This window comes from Bombina bombina, chromosome 7, assembly GCF_027579735.1.
Source record: "Bombina bombina isolate aBomBom1 chromosome 7, aBomBom1.pri, whole genome shotgun sequence".
In the NCBI taxonomy this organism is placed as follows: Eukaryota; Metazoa; Chordata; class Amphibia; order Anura; family Bombinatoridae; genus Bombina; species Bombina bombina.
In genome coordinates, this window is record NC_069505.1 from 373,500,668 (window position 1) to 373,519,269 (window position 18,602).

The 18,602-nt window shown below is 33.6% G+C and overlaps 7 non-coding genes across 7 annotated transcripts; all 7 read left to right on the top strand.

The window, feature by feature from the left end:
• Positions 1-4,029: 4,029 nt before the first annotated feature.
• Positions 4,030-4,100, top strand: TRNAG-CCC (transfer RNA glycine (anticodon CCC)). The gene has a single exon. It is a non-coding gene; the product is annotated as a tRNA-Gly (tRNA).
• A 5,528-nt stretch (positions 4,101-9,628) lies between these two features.
• TRNAG-CCC (transfer RNA glycine (anticodon CCC)) lies at positions 9,629-9,699 on the top strand. Its single transcript has one exon. It is a non-coding gene; the product is annotated as a tRNA-Gly (tRNA).
• A 1,089-nt stretch (positions 9,700-10,788) lies between these two features.
• TRNAG-CCC (transfer RNA glycine (anticodon CCC)) lies at positions 10,789-10,859 on the top strand. Its single transcript has one exon. It is a non-coding gene; the product is annotated as a tRNA-Gly (tRNA).
• A 1,089-nt stretch (positions 10,860-11,948) lies between these two features.
• Positions 11,949-12,019, top strand: TRNAG-CCC (transfer RNA glycine (anticodon CCC)). Its single transcript has one exon. It is a non-coding gene; the product is annotated as a tRNA-Gly (tRNA).
• A 3,852-nt stretch (positions 12,020-15,871) lies between these two features.
• TRNAG-CCC (transfer RNA glycine (anticodon CCC)) lies at positions 15,872-15,942 on the top strand. The gene has a single exon. It is a non-coding gene; the product is annotated as a tRNA-Gly (tRNA).
• A 1,091-nt stretch (positions 15,943-17,033) lies between these two features.
• Positions 17,034-17,105, top strand: TRNAG-CCC (transfer RNA glycine (anticodon CCC)). The gene has a single exon. It is a non-coding gene; the product is annotated as a tRNA-Gly (tRNA).
• Positions 17,106-18,180: 1,075 nt separating this feature from the next.
• TRNAG-UCC (transfer RNA glycine (anticodon UCC)) lies at positions 18,181-18,251 on the top strand. Its single transcript has one exon. It is a non-coding gene; the product is annotated as a tRNA-Gly (tRNA).
• Positions 18,252-18,602: the final 351 nt, after the last annotated feature.

Below are 18,602 nucleotides of genomic sequence, written 5' to 3' on the forward strand. Positions count from 1 at the left end.
ATAATTTGCGCATATTTTTAACAGGATTTCGTCCTGGCATGAAACCCGATTGGTCTCCATGTATTATACTCCCAATGCATGGTTTCAGCCGGTTGGCGAGAATAGAAGCCAAAATCTTATAGTCCGTATTTAGGACAGATATGGGCCGATAAGAATTGGGTATCTCAGGGTCTTTGCCCTTTTTCAAAATTAGTGAAATATTTGCGGCAGCGAAGTACTGGGAGCAACTTGAGTTTTCTGAAAAATAGTGATTGAATAGCTTTTCTAATACCGGTACCACCTGTGGTTCTAAAATTCTGTAGAATTCGATGGGGAACGAGTCGGGTCCGGCCGCTTTATTTGGTTTGGCCTGTTTAATTGCAGTTGTTATCTCCTCTTCAGATATAGTAACATTCAGAGAGTTTCTCATATCTCCTGAGAGTTTTGGAACCTTTATCCTCTGCCAAAATTCTGCTTTCTTACTTGGATTTGGGGTCTCAGATTTAAATACCTCTTGGAAATATTCCACAAATACCCTTTCAATGTCAGGGTGCTTCGTATAACATGCAGTACCCAGTTTAATTGCTGGAATGGCTTGCCTTAGAGCAGGTTTGACCAATCTGGCCAAAAATTTTGCGGATCTTCCTTTATGACCGCCATACAATGCTTTCACTCTAATGTCCTCCTGTACACTATTTTGTTTTATGTGGATATCACGTACTGTCTTGGCGTTTACATATGTCTCCCAATGTTGTTTCATGGGGTTACTAATGTATCTTCTATATGCATTTTTAACTTGATTAGCCATCTGTCTCTCTACCTGAGTATATTTCTTTTTCAAGGAAATCATATAAGATTTTATTTCCCCACGCAAGACAGCCTTAGAGGCTTCCCAAAATACCTCAATCTTGTCAAAGTAGTTCCTGTTGTTTTTTGAGTATTCGTCCCACCTAGATTTTAACCAATTCTGAAAGCTTACATTATTATTTAAAAATTTTAGGGAAGGGAAAGCGGATACCACTTATATTTCTTAAAGCCATATTACATGACAATGAGATAATCGCGTGATCCGATATTATAATATCTTCAATTTGTGAGGTCCAGTTCCAACCAAGGAGAGAGTCTGAAATCAAAAAATAATCTATCCTGGACAACGCCTGTTGCGCATGAGACATGCATGTAAATGTGCGACTATCTGGATTCTGAGAGCGCCAGATGTCGATTAGGCCTAGTTGTGAGCAAAATTTATGAAAAATACGAACCTTTCTGCATCTCGCCCGCAGTGATCTTTTTTTCAGATTATCCAATACGGTATCTGAAATCAGATTGAGAAGTTATAGTCTATTTGGTTCGGGCCGTAGATATTGCATATTACATAGCGTATTTTATTGATTTCGATTTCCAATATTAAAAACCTCCCTTCCGGGTCTGCCTCCACATTATGCACATAGTAATTCAAGTTTTTGTTAAGTAATATAGCCACCCCTCTTTTTCTGGATGTAGTGGGCGCTGCCACCACCTCCCCTACCCATTTAGATTTAAGTTTGGGAAATTCTTGGGGTTTGAGGTGTAATTCTTGCAGCAGCACTATATCGGGTCGGAATCTACCCAGATGTTTAATTATAGATTTACGTTTCATGGGGGAGGTTACACCCCCCCACATTCCAAGACAGAAGATTTAATTGATTTTCCATGACATTTTAAGCGTATATTGTGAGAGAGGAGGCAAAATACCTCCGGGTGAACAGGTCGGGAGGAGGAAGAGGGAGGAAGGAAAAGAGAGAGAGGCTGTGTATATAGGCTAGATACTTGTATTGCCCCGCCGTCTATGTGGAATAAAACTTGTGCTTCAGCCAACAAGCACGGACCGGGATGCTTTGGGGGACTTCTGTTGCAAGGACCCTAGGATCCCAAATCCAGGCCGGATAGAGTTTCCACGGCCAAGGAAAATTCGGCAAAACGCTGGCAGGTAGTTTTTCTCCAGGCAGCGTGTACCTGGAGCGGGAGCTAACACCTGTGCTACCTGTGTGCTCCGCCTCCAGCAGGAAGTCCCCCGGAACCTTGACATTTTCAAGATAAAAAGATTTAATCTACAATATTTTTATTTAAATATTACAATACAATTTTAACTTTAATCTTATGAGGATCATTCTATAAATACAAAACTTGAAAGAAAGTCCTTCTTCAGCAAATATCCTAATCTTTATCTTACTTATATAAGCAATTTTTTTAAAGTAATTTTGGGGACCTAGTAGAAACTGTCCTGAATTTTAATAATTATAAATAAAAGAATAAAAAGGTAATTTAAAGATTTTTAGTGGTTTTTATTCATGGTAATTGCCTTATACCAAAATTAACATGTATATTACTACAAAATACAATAATAAAACTTGCACTAAAATAGGCAATTTTCAAATGTAGAAGTTTCCTTCATAAGGAAACTTTATTTCAACATAGATCTAAAAAATATTTAGATACAAACATTTATCTTTCATGGTATTTAAATATGAAAATAAGAAAAAGACATTTTTTAAAATTTTTAATAAAAGGCTAATACAATTATTTTATTTTAAAACAGCAAAAATATGTAAAAAGAAAACTTAGAACAGATTCAATTTGAAATCAACTGATGGCATTCAAGGAATGAAAAGGAATAGTTGACATTACTGGAATTATAAAGTTAAAGAAACTCTTTGTAGTAATATAAATTATAAAGTACTGAATGATATCTTTAAAAATATTTTACCTTCAATAAAGGAGTAAAGGTTTTATTTCTTTTTAGAGCTTCTTTAAATCTAGAATTAACATTGTCAAGTGGCAATTTAATTAGCATTTCCTAATGTGATGTAGCCGTACATGTACAAAGCAATCTATGGAGAGTATAAAACTTCAAGCAGCGCTAGTAGTGTAGGGGTATCATGCACGATTCCCATTCTTGCGACCTGGGTTCGAGTTCCGGCTAGCGCAACCATTATCTTGAACATTTCATGTGCACAAATTTGTAGAAATATTTCAATAATGATAAGGATTGATGTAGAAAATAGTAAGATTTATATATGTTTTAATAAAAGGATAATTTCTAGTAGTTTTTATTTTTAACCTGTAATTTATTGTATTGTGTGTCCCAAACAGGCCAAGTCTATTATTCTCTGCTAGGAAATCTGAGAGGACATCATTCAGATACTTTAAAAATATGCTTATTGTCAAAGAAATTCAAAATAAAGGAACCTTGACATTTTCAAGATAAAAAGATTTAATCTACAATATTTTTATTTAAATATTACAATACAATTTTAACTTTAATCTTATGAGGATCATTCTATAAATACAAAACTTGAAAGAAAGTCCTTCTTCAGCAAATATCCTAATCTTTATCTTACTTATATAAGCAATTTTTTTAAAGTAATTTTGGGGACCTAGTAGAAACTGTCCTGAATTTTAATAATTAGAAATAAAAGAATAAAAGGTAATTTAAAGATCTTTAGTGTTTTTATTCATGGGAATTGCCTTATAACTAAATTAACATGTATATTACTACAAAATACAATAATAAAACTTGCACTAAAATAGGCAATTTTCAAATTTAGAAGTTTCCTTCATAAGGAAACTTTATTTCAACATAGATCTAAAAAATATTTAGATACAAACATTTATCTTTCATGGTATTTAAATATGAAAATAAGAAAAATACATTTTTTTTAATTTTTAATAAAAGACTTATACAATTATTTTATTTTAAAACAGCAAAAATATGTAAAAAGAAAACTTAGAACAGATTCAATTTGAAATCAACTGATGACATTAAAGGAATCAAAAGGAATATTTGACATTACTAGAATTATAAAGTTAAAGAAACTCTTTGTGGTAATATAAATTATAAAGCACTGAATGATATCTTTAAAAATATTTTACCTTCAATAAAGGAGTCAAGGTTTTATTTCTTTTTAGAGCTGAATTAACATTGTCAAGTGGCAATTTAATTAGCATTTCCTAATGTGATGTAGCTGTACATGTACAGAGCAATCTATGGAGAGCATAAAACTGCAAGCAGCGCTAGTAGTGTAGGGGTATCATGGAAGATTCCCATTCTTGTGACCCGGGTTCGAGTCCCGGCTAGCGCAACCATTATCTTGAACATTTCATGTGCACAAATTTGTAGAAATATTTCAATAATGATAAGGATTGATATAGAAAATAGTAAAATTTATATTTGTTTTAATAAAAGGATAATTTCTAGTAGTTTTTATTTTTAACCTGTAATTTATTGTATTGTGTGTCCCAAACAGGCCAAGTCTATTATTCTCTGCTAGGAAATCTGAGAGGACATCATTCAGATACTTTAAAAATATGCTTATTGTCAAAGAAATTCAAAATAAAGGAACCTTGACATTTTCTTTTTTTTTTTCTTTCTTATTTTTTTTTTAATTATTTTTAATGAATATAAAGAAAGTTACATAATCACAAAAAAGATAGATTCACATTTAAAGCAATAGAATCTGACATTACATATCAAAGTTTACAGTTTTTACAGTGCATATTCCAATTCTCAATGAAAAAAAAAAAAAAAAGAAAAAGAAAAAAGAAAAAAAGGGAAACCCCCGTCCTCCATCACTGACCTATTCATCCATGTCCCCTTCTACCCTTCTGGCATCTAACCCTCTACCCACTCTCGAGGAAAGTGCCCTGCATATATATTTGTCGTTATAAACACAGAGTTACGGAATGGTTTTATCACCTTCCTTTGACATGTCAGCGGCAAGGATATGATAAAAGATTCCCATTTCCGGAAAAAAGTGGATAAGTGTTCTTCTTGAGGGTAAGGGATATTAAATTGCTCTACAGTAAGTTGGTTTAATAAAGCTTTTTTGAAGTGCGATATTTGGGGTGCATCTCGCGCCTTCCATAATTTAAAAATAAGAATACGTCCCGTTAATATAATTGTATTGATAAGACTAAAATTTTTCAGTGTACCTTGGTAATATACTAGAAAAAAAATATCAATAGGCTTTAAATGATGTTCTAAGTGTAGGGTTGTATTCATCCAGTAGTCTATCTTCATCCAGTATTGGATAATTTTAGGACAAGCCCACAGACTGTGGAATAAGTCCGCTTCTACTGCAGAGCACCTAGAGCATAAAAAGGTAGTCTTATACCATTTGGATAACTGATTTGGTGTATAATACCTCTGTAGGCCTATTTTGATTTGAGACTCTCTCCATGAAGTTGGGACCCAACTTTGTTGTATTATCTTGAAGCTACCGATAACCGTCTGTTCGTCTATATCCGGAAAATAAGGCGACCATTTCATTGTCATATCAGTAACCTGCATATTAGAAGGTTTTTGGATTATAAGTGAATATAGTGAAGATATTGCAAATATGCCGGCTGCGTATAAATTTACCCTAGTCTGGATATCCCCTAAAGACCAATTATTTCCAAAACTATAAAGTAACTCTTGGAGGTAGTGTCTGATTTGCAAATAGGCGTAGAACTGATGTGTTCCCAGATTGAATTTCTGTACCAATTCTGCAAATATTACTGGTAGACCCGTACTTCCCTGGATCTGCCCCACAAATTTCAAACCCTTTGCCTCCCATTCTTTAAAAATCCGGTTAGACAGTCCGGGTATAAAGTTGGGGTTACCACAAATAGGTAGATAGTTTGAGACATTTACGGGGCATTCCAGGGTACTACATAGTTTTTGCCATGCAACTATGATGTTCTTAAGCATAGATTGATAAAAGATATTGGATGGTAGCGAAGTTAGAGGGCAATGGAGTAGAGCCTTCAAGCCGAAGGGGGCGACCAATTCTGATTCCCCGGAAAATGAGGAAATTTGCTCCTTTTCTGATATCCAGTCTATCGTGATCCTGGCGATACACGCCAAATTGTAGGCCTGGATGTTAGGGAGAGCCAGCCCCGCTGCGAGCTTGTTATTCATAAGTCGATGGCATGCAATTCTGAGTTTAGAGCCTTTCCATAAAAAACGCGCGCATGCTTTATTATACTTAATAACATCTTTTTTCTGCAAAAAAAGCGGTATGTTTTGTAAGACATATAGAAATTTAGGGAAAATAACTGATTTGATCAACATCACTCGAGCCGAAAGTGATATGGGCAATCCAACCCATTCATCTAATTTTTTACCACATTGTTCCAGGCAGTCCGTAAAATTTGCCTTGTACCATTCCGCTGGGTTACGAGATAATTTCAAACCTAAGTATGAAATTTGTGGAACTTCTAAGAATGGATGTTCTATATGGGATGTGGGATCTTTATGTAGCCACAGTAACTCTGATTTTGAGGTATTTATCTTATACCCGGATATCTCTCCAACATCCGCGGCAATACTCTGTAAAGTTGGCAGCTCTGTATTCAAATTGGATAGAAATAAGAGTAGATCATCTGCGTACAGAAGCAAAACGTGTTTCTCCCCTGCCAATGGAATACCCTCTAACTCTTGACGCAGTAATATAGCCAAGGGTTCTAAGCTGATGTTAAATAAAAGAGGGGAGAGGGGACACCCCTGCCTAGTCCCTCTGTGTAAGGTCAGACGTTGGGATAAAACATTATTGATAATTAGTGCGGATGTTGGAGCATTATAAATTAATCTGATATACTCAATAAATTTTCCAGACACGCCAAATTGCTCCAGGGAATATAACAAGTGATCCCAATCAACACAGTCGAATGCTTTCTCTGCATCTACCGTTAGAATTGCTTTATCTATGTTCTTATGTTGATTGGGAGACGCCTGTCCATTCCAGTACGACTCGATTAGTATTAATAATTTGCGCATATTTTTAACAGGATTTCGTCCTGGCATGAAACCCGATTGGTCTCCATGTATTATACTCCCAATGCATGGTTTCAGCCGGTTGGCGAGAATAGAAGCCAAAATCTTATAGTCCGTATTTAGGACAGATATGGGCCGATAAGAATTGGGTATCTCAGGGTCTTTGCCCTTTTTCAAAATTAGTGAAATATTTGCGGCAGCGAAGTACTGGGAGCAACTTGAGTTTTCTGAAAAATAGTGATTGAATAGCTTTTCTAATACCGGTACCACCTGTGGTTCTAAAATTCTGTAGAATTCGATGGGGAACGAGTCGGGTCCGGCCGCTTTATTTGGTTTGGCCTGTTTAATTGCAGTTGTTATCTCCTCTTCAGATATAGTAACATTCAGAGAGTTTCTCATATCTCCTGAGAGTTTTGGAACCTTTATCCTCTGCCAAAATTCTGCTTTCTTACTTGGATTTGGGGTCTCAGATTTAAATACCTCTTGGAAATATTCCACAAATACCCTTTCAATGTCAGGGTGCTTCGTATAACGTGCAGTACCCAGTTTAATTGCTGGAATGGCTTGCCTTAGAGCAGGTTTGACCAATCTGGCCAAAAATTTTGCGGATCTTCCTTTATGACCGCCATACAATGCTTTCACTCTAATGTCCTCCTGTACACTATTTTGTTTTATGTGGATATCACGTACTGTCTTGGCGTTTACATATGTCTCCCAATGTTGTTTCATGGGGTTACTAATGTATCTTCTATATGCATTTTTAACTTGATTAGCCATCTGTCTCTCTACCTGAGTATATTTCTTTTTCAAGGAAATCATATAAGATTTTATTTCCCCACGCAAGACAGCCTTAGAGGCTTCCCAAAATACCTCAATCTTGTCAAAGTAGTTCCTGTTGTTTTTTGAGTATTCGTCCCACCTAGATTTTAACCAATTCTGAAAGCTTACATTATTATTTAAAAATTTTAGGGAAGGGAAAGCGGATACCACTTATATTTCTTAAAGCCATATTACATGACAATGAGATAATCGCGTGATCCGATATTATAATATCTTCAATTTGTGAGGTCCAGTTCCAACCAAGGAGAGAGTCTGAAATCAAAAAATAATCTATCCTGGACAACGCCTGTTGCGCATGAGACATGCATGTAAATGTGCGACTATCTGGATTCTGAGAGCGCCAGATGTCGATTAGGCCTAGTTGTGAGCAAAATTTATGAAAAATACGAACCTTTCTGCATCTCGCCCGCAGTGATCTTTTTTTCAGATTATCCAATACGGTATCTGAAATCAGATTGAGAAGTTATAGTCTATTTGGTTCGGGCCGTAGATATTGCATATTACATAGCGTATTTTATTGATTTCGATTTCCAATATTAAAAACCTCCCTTCCGGGTCTGCCTCCACATTATGCACATAGTAATTCAAGTTTTTGTTAAGTAATATAGCCACCCCTCTTTTTCTGGATGTAGTGGGCGCTGCCACCACCTCCCCTACACATTTAGATTTAAGTTTGGGAAATTCTTGGGGTTTGAGGTGTAATTCTTGCAGCAGCACTATATCGGGTCGGAATCTACCCAGATGTTTAATTATAGATTTACGTTTCATGGGGGAGGTTACACCCCCCCACATTCCAAGACAGAAGATTTAATTGATTTTCCATGACATTTTAAGCGTATATTGTGAGAGAGGAGGCAAAATACCTCCGGGTGAACAGGTCGGGAGGAGGAAGAGGGAGGAAGGAAAAGAGAGAGAGGCTGTGTATATAGGCTAGATACTTGTATTGCCCCGCCGTCTATGTGGAATAAAACTTGTGCTTCAGCCAACAAGCACGGACCGGGATGCTTTGGGGGACTTCTGTTGCAAGGACCCTAGGATCCCAAATCCAGGCCGGATAGAGTTTCCACGGCCAAGGAAAATTCGGCAAAACGCTGGCAGGTAGTTTTTCTCCAGGCAGCGTGTACCTGGAGCGGGAGCTAACACCTGTGATACCTGTGTGCTCCGCCTCCAGCAGGAAGTCCCCCGGAACCTTGACATTTTCAAGATAAAAAGATTTAATCTACAATATTTTTATTTAAATATTACAATACAATTTTAACTTTAATCTTATGAGGATCATTCTATAAATACAAAACTTGAAAGAAAGTCCTTCTTCAGCAAATATCCTAATCTTTATCTTACTTATATAAGCAATTTTTTTAAAGTAATTTTGGGGACCTAGTAGAAACTGTCCTGAATTTTAATAATTATAAATAAAAGAATAAAAAGGTAATTTAAAGATTTTTAGTGGTTTTTATTCATGGTAATTGCCTTATACCAAAATTAACATGTATATTACTACAAAATACAATAATAAAACTTGCACTAAAATAGGCAATTTTCAAATGTAGAAGTTTCCTTCATAAGGAAACTTTATTTCAACATAGATCTAAAAAATATTTAGATACAAACATTTATCTTTCATGGTATTTAAATATGAAAATAAGAAAAAGACATTTTTTAAATTTTTTAATAAAAGGCTAATACAATTATTTTATTTTAAAACAGCAAAAATATGTAAAAAGAAAACTTAGAACAGATTCAATTTGAAATCAACTGATGGCATTAAAGGAATGAAAAGGAATATTTGACATTACTAGAATTATAAAGTTAAAGAAACTCTTTGTGGTAATATAAATTATAAAGCACTGAATGATATCTTTAAAAATATTTTACCTTCAATAAAGGAGTCAAGGTTTTATTTCTTTTTAGAGCTGAATTAACATTGTCAAGTGGCAATTTAATTAGCATTTCCTAATGTGATGTAGCTGTACATGTACAGAGCAATCTATGGAGAGTACAAAACTTCAAGCAGCGCTAGTAGTGTAGGGGTATCATGCAAGATTCCCATTCTTGCGACCCGGGTTCGAGTCCCGGCTAGCGCAACCTTTATCTTGAACATTTCATGTGAACCAATTTGTAGAAATATTTCAATAATGATAAGGATTGATGTGGAAAATAGTAAGATTTATATATCTTTTAATAAAAGGATAATTTTTAGTAGTTTTTATTTTTAACCTGTAATTTATTGTATTGTGTGTCCCAAAAAGGCCAAGTTTATTATTCTCTGCTAGGAAATCTGAGAGGACATCATTCAGATACTTTAATTGCTTATTGTCAAAGAAATTCAAAATAAAGGAACCTTGACATTTTCAAGATAAGAAGATTTAATCTACAATATTTTTATTTAAATATTACAATACAATTTTAACTTTAATCTTATGAGGATCATTCTATAAATACAAAACTTGAAAGAAAGTCCTTCTTCAGCAAATATCCTAATCTTTATCTTACTTATATAAGCAATTTTTTTAAAGTAATTTTGGGGACCTAGTAGAAACTGTCCTGAATTTTAATAATTATAAATAAAAGAATAAAAGGTAATTTAAAGATCTTTAGTGTTTTTATTCATGGGAATTGCCTTATACCTAAATTAACATGTATATTACTACAAAATACAATAATAAAACTTGCACTAAAATAGGCAATTTTCAAATGTAGAAGTTTCCTTCATAAGGAAACTTTATTTCAACATAGATCTAAAAAATATTTAGATACAAACATTTATCTTTCATGGTATTTAAATATGAAAATAAGAAAAATACATTTTTTAAATTTTTAATAAAAGACTAATACAATTATTTTATTTTAAAACAGCAAAAATATGTAAAAAGAAAACTTAGAATAGATTCAATTTGAAATCAACTGATGGCATTAAAGGAATGAAAAGGAATAGTTGGCATTACTAGAATTATAAAGTTAAAGAAACTCTTTGTGAAAATATAAATTATAAAGCACTGAATGATATCTTTAAAAATATTTTACCTTCAATAAAGGAGTCAAGGTTTTATTTCTTTTAGAGCTGCTTTAAATCTAGAATTAACATTGTCAAGTGGCAATTTAATTAGCATTTCCTAATGTGATGTAGCCGTACATGTACAGAGCAATCTATGGAGAGTACAAAACTTCAAGCAGCGCTAGTAGTGTAGGGGTATCATGCAAGATTCCCATTCTTGCGACCCGGGTTCGAGTCCCGGCTAGCGCAACCTTTATCTTGAACATTTCATGTGCACAAATTTGTAGAAATATTTCAATAATGATAAGGATTGATGTGGAAAATAGTAAGATTTATATATGTTTTAATAAAAGGATAATTTTTAGTATTTTTTATTTTTAACCTGTAATTTATTGTATTGTGTGTCCCAAAAAGGCCAAGTTTATTATTCTCTCCTAGGAGATGTGAGAGGACATCATTCAGATACTTTAATTGCTTATTGTCAAAGAAATTCAAAATAAAGGAACCTTGACATTTTCAAGATAAGAAGATTTAATCTACAATATTTTTATTTAAATATTACAATACAATTTTAACTTTAATCTTATGAGGATCATTCTATAAATACAAAACTTGAAAGAAAGTCCTTCTTCAGCAAATATCCTAATCTTTATCTTACTTATATAAGCAATTTTTTTAAAGTAATTTTGGGGACCTAGTAGAAACTGTCCTGAATTTTAATAATTATAAATAAAAGAATAAAAAGGTAATTTAAAGATTTTTAGTGTTTTTATTCATGAGAATTGCCTTATACCTAAATTAACATGTATATTACTACAAAATACAATAATAAAACTTGCACTAAAATAGGCAATTTTCAAATGTAGAAGTTTCCTTCATAAGGAAACTTTATTTCAACATAGATCAAAAAATATTTAGATACAAACATTTATCTTTCATGGTATTTAAATATGAAAATAAGAAAAAGACATTTTTTTAATTTTTAATAAAAGACTAATACAATTATTTTATTTTAAAACAGCAAAAATATGTAAAAAGAAAACTTAGAACAGATTCAATTTGAAATCAACTGATGGCATTAAAGGAATGAAAAGGAATAGTTGACATTACTAGAATTATAAAGTTAAAGAAACCCTTTGTGAAAATATAAATTATAAAGCACTGAATGATATCTTTAAAAATATTTTACCTTCAATAAAGGAGTCAAGGTTTTATTTCTTTTAGAGCTGCTTTAAATCTAGAATTAACATTGTCAAGTGGCAATTTAATTAGCATTTCCTAATGTGATGTAGCCGTACATGTACAGAGCAATCTATGGAGAGTACAAAACTTCAAGCTGCGCTAGTAGTGTAGGGGTATCATGCAAGATTCCCATTCTTGCGACCCGGGTTCGAGTCCCGGCTAGCGTAACCTTTATCTTGAACATTTCATGTGCACAAATTTGTAGAAATATTTCAATAATGATAAGGATTGATGTGGAAAATAGTAAGATTTATATATGTTTTAATAAAAGGATAATTTTTAGTAGTTTTTATTTTTAACCTGTAATTTATTGTATTGTGTGTCCCAAAAAGGCCAAGTTTATTATTCTCTGCTAGGAAATCTGAGAGGACATCATTCAGATACTTTAATTGCTTATTGTCAAAGAAATTCAAAATAAAGGAACCTTGACATTTTCAAGATAAGAAGATTTAATCTACAATATTTTTATTTAAATATTACAATACAATTTTAACTTTAATCTTATGAGGATCATTCTATAAATACAAAACTTGAAAGAAAGTCCTTCTTCAGCAAATATCCTAATCTTTATCTTACTTATGTAAGCAATTTTTTTAAAGTAATTTTGGGGACCTAGTAGAAACTGTCCTGAATTTTAATAATTATAAATAAAAGAATAAAAAGGTAATTTAAAGATTTTTAGTGTTTTTATTCATGAGAATTGCCTATACCTAAATTAACATGTATATTACTACAAAACACAATAATAAAACTTGCACTAAAATAGGCAATTTTCAAATGTAGAAGTTTCCTTCATGAGGAAAATTTATTTCAACATAGATCAAAAAATATTTAGATACAAACATTTATCTTTCATGGTATTTAAATATGAAAATAAGAAAAAGACATTTTTTTAATTTTTAATAAAAGACTAATACAATTATTTTATTTTAAAACAGCAAAAATATGTAAAAAGAAAACTTAGAACAGATTCAATTTGAAATCAACTGATGGCATTAAAGGAATGAAAAGGAATAGTTGACATTACTAGAATTATAAAATTAAAGAAACTCTTTGTGAAAATATAAATTATATACACCTCCCTGGTACGCCGGCAACGCAGACAAAGAGTGTCCGCTATTTCCCAATTATTTTGGTGTCTCTCACCTACTAACATGGAGAACCTATCTGTAGCCCTGCTGACTCTTATGGAAGAGTTCGAGAGAACTATTTGCGAGAGACTGGACAACATTATACTCTCCGTGGATGCATTGAGAGAGGATCTGAAGCGTCACGAGAAAGCACCGAAAACAGTTTTAACAACAGCCCCTGAGAAGCCTTTCTTCTGCCTACCCACTGGCTTGCAATTGAAAACACCAACTGACGAAGAGATGGTGCTGGGGGAGTGGAGTTTCTGTGAGCAGAAGTGTGACCTGGAGATTCCCACTATCCCGGCCTTTCAGAGATGCGGCCCAGCTGGGGAGGTCACAGCTCCAGAGGAAGCGGATAATAACCTGCATGGTGGAGGAGCTACCGCGATATGCCAGGTTAGCACAGAAAAAGAGCGTATTCAGAGTGGGTCGCGGCTTGGCATTCTGAGAAGTGTGGCCGGCTCCCTGGGGTGTGACCCGCGCTTGCCGAGAGTCAGTGTGAGAGTACCTAAAGTCATGAAATGTACGCCACTAGCTAACAATGCCTCACCTAACATACAGAAGCGGGTCATTCCGGGCTATCTTACTGCTCCAACGATCTCCTGCTTCCCTTGTTCTTTTGCATGGGTTATGAACCGGAGACTCACTTCCCACTGCCCTGGCCCCCCAGGTACTCGCAGATCTGGCGTGGGTTGAGAACTTTAACAGGGTCACTCGTAACAATGGCTGTGTGCTCTCCTAATTAGACTTTTCTCTACAGGACCCTGTATTATTATTTTCTATATGTTTCTCTATATGCAAAGACGTTCCGTTGATTGCAAAGACTATATATATTATAGACTCTAGCAGCTTTGTTCAGCCTGTGCATAGTTGTATTTTTCTCCCATGCTTAACCATATTTCCTTTACAGGGCTCATGTATGAAGCCCCTGGACTAATTTAGTACAGGATTATACAAATGTATGCAACCTAAACCCTCTATTTTTTTTTATTTTCTATTTTAGAATGTTGTTTATGATCCAGAGTCTGACAGGCCTTACATACTAACTATATGCTATTTGCTAACAGGTATTATTGTCAACTCTATCTAAGATATTACTGTATGAAGACTATATGAAGGCAGTAAAAGCTGTACAACATGTGTTTAAGCTAGTCCACTGCTAAATATTTACTGAACATATTTGAATATTTTATTTAAACTGGTTAGCTGCTCCTCCAAGAATCTAAGTGTAAATGTCTTTGTTTGTAGATCCCTCAAAATGTCATTCTGTACAAAGTCCTGACCTTTATTGCGCTTAAGGGGTTACTCTATGTCTGCACTATTTAGAAACAGCTATTCAGTTAATGTAACATGAAAATGTGAGAACATGTTTTAGAAATATTGTTTGAGACCACAACTGGGAACACATGCATATAGAATCACATTGGCTGCTCTTGATATCCGAATAGATACCTACTGTTCCCAGCAACACTGGGGCTTATGTTAGGGATCAGCTGTCAATCATCTATTTTGAATCCGCCCCCCCCCCTTTTTTTATCCCTTTATCTCTCTTCCCCTCTTCTCATACCCCCCCTCTCCCCCCCCCCTCCCCCCCCTCCCCCCCCCCCTCCCCCCTCTCCCCCCCTCTTCCCCCTCTCCCCCCATACCCCCTACCCCCCTCTTCTTTCCCTCCTCCTTTCTCCCCCTCCTCTTCTCTCCCCCCTCTACTCCCCCTTATCCCTTCCCTCTACCCATCCCCCTTCATCCCCCCCCCTTTCCCCCTCCCCCCCCCTACCCTATCCCCCCTCTCCCTCCTTATTCCCCCCTCTTCTAAAGATGTGGTAAGGGATAACCGCCTTATCCTCCACATCCCTATTTGGCAGAGTTGTGTTGCCCCTGCCCTGCCCGTGGAGCCTTGTTTGAGTGTGTCCTGGTTTGTTCATAATAATGGCTCTTCGGTAATTTCTTAAGACTATTACTCTATGTTCAATACTCCTAGATACTTTTTCACTCTCATTTCAGTATAAAAGCTTTATTCACTTATGTACCGAATACATGTGATCACACTACTGGCACGTTGCAATGGGTTCAAGGTCTGTGTGTCCCTCACCAGATTATAAGTTTTTGAACCTACAGCTTTTAGACTCACATTCTTATTGACCCCCTGGTAGTTGTTTTAATGCGAATAGTCATACGCCGGCATCTATTAAGGTTCAAGTTTTATTATGAACCAGTCCCTGTAGCTTATTCTCTTGAAGTAGTGTGAAGTACTCCCGTAAATATTGTTAATTTTTTTACCTTCTTCTTAAATCTCCTTCACTTTTAGTGTCAGTTTTCTGGACCTAACCATGGTCCCAGCGGCCACAAGAAGGAGGATATAAAGTGTAGGCCTCATTCAGGCCTGAACTAACTAAAAAGCCCTCTGAATAGTACATTCATCTTACTGAGGTCCAAAAGTGGCCTCGGCTTCCATGAGGGGAAAAAGAGGGTGCTTTGAGGTTTGCTCTGCCATTTTGTGTATATTCCAATCTACGAGTTCACTATGTTTGTTATAACAAGAGATCTATACCCGAATCTGTTACTCAGCATTTGTCTCTGTGCATGTAAACTATACTGTCATATACTATGTGTCATTTGTTTGTTTGAGCAAACTGATCCCTGTCTGTTATTGTTATTCCCTCAATAAAAATAAAACATTTAAAAAAATAAAAAAAATATATAAATTATAAAGCACTGAATGATATCTTTAAAAATATTTTACCTTCAATAAAGGAGTCAAGGTTTTATTTCTTTTAGAGCTGCTTTAAATCTAGAATTAACATTGTCAAGTGGCAATTTAATTAGCATTTCCTAATGTGATGTAGCCGTACATGTACAGAGCAATCTATGGAGAGAGTAAAATTTCAAGCAGCGCTAGTAGTGTAGGGGTATCATGCAAGATTCCCATTCTTGCGACCCGGGTTTGAGTCCCGGCTAGCACAACCTTTATCTTGAACATTTCATGTGCACAAATTTGTAGAAATATTTCAATAATGATAAGGATTGATGTAGAAAATAGTAAGATTTATATATGTTTTAATAAAAGGATAATTTTTAGTAGTTTTTATTTTTAACCTGTAATTTATTGTATTGTGTGTCCCAAAAAGGACAAGTTTATTATTCTCTGCTAGGAAATCTGAGAGGACATCATTCAGATACTTTAATTGCTTATTGTCAAAGAAATTCAAAATAAAGGAACCTTGACATTTTCAAGATAAGAAGATTTAATCTACAATATTTTTATTTAAATATTACAATACAATTTTAACTTTAATCTTATGAGGATCATTCTATAAATACAAAACTTGAAAGAAAGTCCTTCTTCAGCAAATATCCTAATCTTTATCTTACTTATATAAGCAATTTTTTTAAAGTAATTTTGGGGACCTAGTAGAAACTGTCCTGAATTTTAATAATTATAAATAAAAGAATAAAAAGGTAATTTAAAGATTTTTAGTGTTTTTATTCATGGGAATTGCCTTATACCTAAATTAACATGTATATTACTACAAAATACAATAATAAAACTTGCACTAAAATAGGCAATTTTCAAATGTAGAAGTTTCCTTCATAAGGAAACTTTATTTCAACATAGATCTAAAAAATATTTAGATACAAACATTTATCTTTCATGGTATTTAAATATGAAAATAAGAAAAAGACATTTTTTTAATTTTTAATAAAAGACTAATACAATTATTTTATTTTAAAACAGCAAAAATATGTAAAAAGAAAACTTAGAACAGATTCAATTTGAAATCAACTGATGGCATTAAAGGAATGAAAAGGAATAGTTGACATTACTAGAATTATAAAGTTAAAGAAACTCTTTGTGGTAATATAAATTATAAAGTACTGAATGATATCTTTACAAATATTTTACCTTCAATAAAGGAGTAAAGGTTTTATTTATTTTTAGAGCTGCTTTAAATCTAGAATTAACATTGTCAAGTGGCAATTTAATTAGCATTTCCTAATGTGATGTAGCTGTACATGTACAGAGCAATCTATGGAGAGTACTAAACTTCAAGCAGCGCTAGTAGTGTAGGGGTATCATGCAAGATTCCCATTCTTGCGACCCCGGGTTCGAGTCCCGGCTAGCGCAACCTTTATCTTGAACATTTCATGTGCACAAATTTGTAGAAATATTTCAATAATGATAAGGATTGATGTGGAAAATAGTAAGATTTATATATGTTTTAATAAAAGGATAATTTTTAGTAGTTTTTATTTTTAACCTGTAATTTATTGTATTGTGTGTCCCAAAAAGGCCAAGTTTATTATTCTCTGCTAGGAAATCTGAGAGGACATCATTCAGATACTTTAATTGCTTATTGTCAAAGAAATTCAAAATAAAGGAACCTTGACATTTTCAAGATAAGAAGATTTAATCTACAATATTTTTATTTAAATATTACAATACAATTTTAACTTTAATCTTATGAGGATCATTCTATAAATACAAAACTTGAAAGAAAGTCCTTCTTCAGCAAATATCCTAATCTTAATCTTACTTATATAAGCAATTTTTTTAAAGTAATTTTGGGGACCTAGTAGAAACTGTCCTGAATTTTAATAATTATAAAGAGGTAATTTAAAGATTTTTAGTGTTTTTATTCATGAGAATTGCCTTATACCTAAATTAACATGTATATTACTACAAAATACAATAATAAAACTTGCACTAAAATAGGCAATTTTCAAATGTAGAAGTTTCCTTCATAAGGAAACTTTATTTCAACATAGATCAAAAAATATTTAGATACAAACATTTATCTTTCATGGTATTTAAATATGAAAATAAGAAAAAGACATTTTTTTAATTTTTAATAAGACTAATACAATTATTTTATTTTAAAACAGCAAAAATATGTAAAAAGAAAACTTAGAACAGATTCAATTTGAAATCAACTGATGGCATTAAAGGAATTAAAAGGAATATTTGACATTACTAGAATTATAAAGTTAAAGAAACTCTTTGTGGTAATATAAATTATAAAGCACTGAATGATATCTTTAAAAATATTTTACCTTCAATAAAGGAGTCAAGGTTTTATTTCTTTTTAGAGCTGCTTTAAATCTAGAATTAACATTGTCAAGTGGCAATTTAATTAGCATTTCCTAATGTGATGTAGCCGTACATGTACAAAGCAATCTATGGAGATATAAATCTTCTAGCAGCGCTAGTAGTGTAGGGGTATCATGCAAGATCTCCATTCTTGAAACCCGGGTTCGAGTCCCGGCTAGCGCAACCTTTATCTTGAACATTTCCTGTGCACAAATTTGTAGAAATATTTCAATAATGATAAGGATTGATGTGGAAAATAGTAAGATTTATATATGTTTTAATAAAAGGATAATTTTTAGTAGTTTTTATTTTTAACCTGTAATTTATTGTATTGTGTGTCCCAAAAAGGCCAAGTTTATTATTCTCTGCTAGGAAATCTGAGAGGACATCATTCAGATACTTTAATTGCTTATTGTCAAAGAAATTCAAAATAAAGGAACCTTGACATTTTCAAGATAAGAAGATTTAATCTACAATATTTTTATTTAAATATTACAATACAATTTTAACTTTAATCTTATGAGGATCATTCTA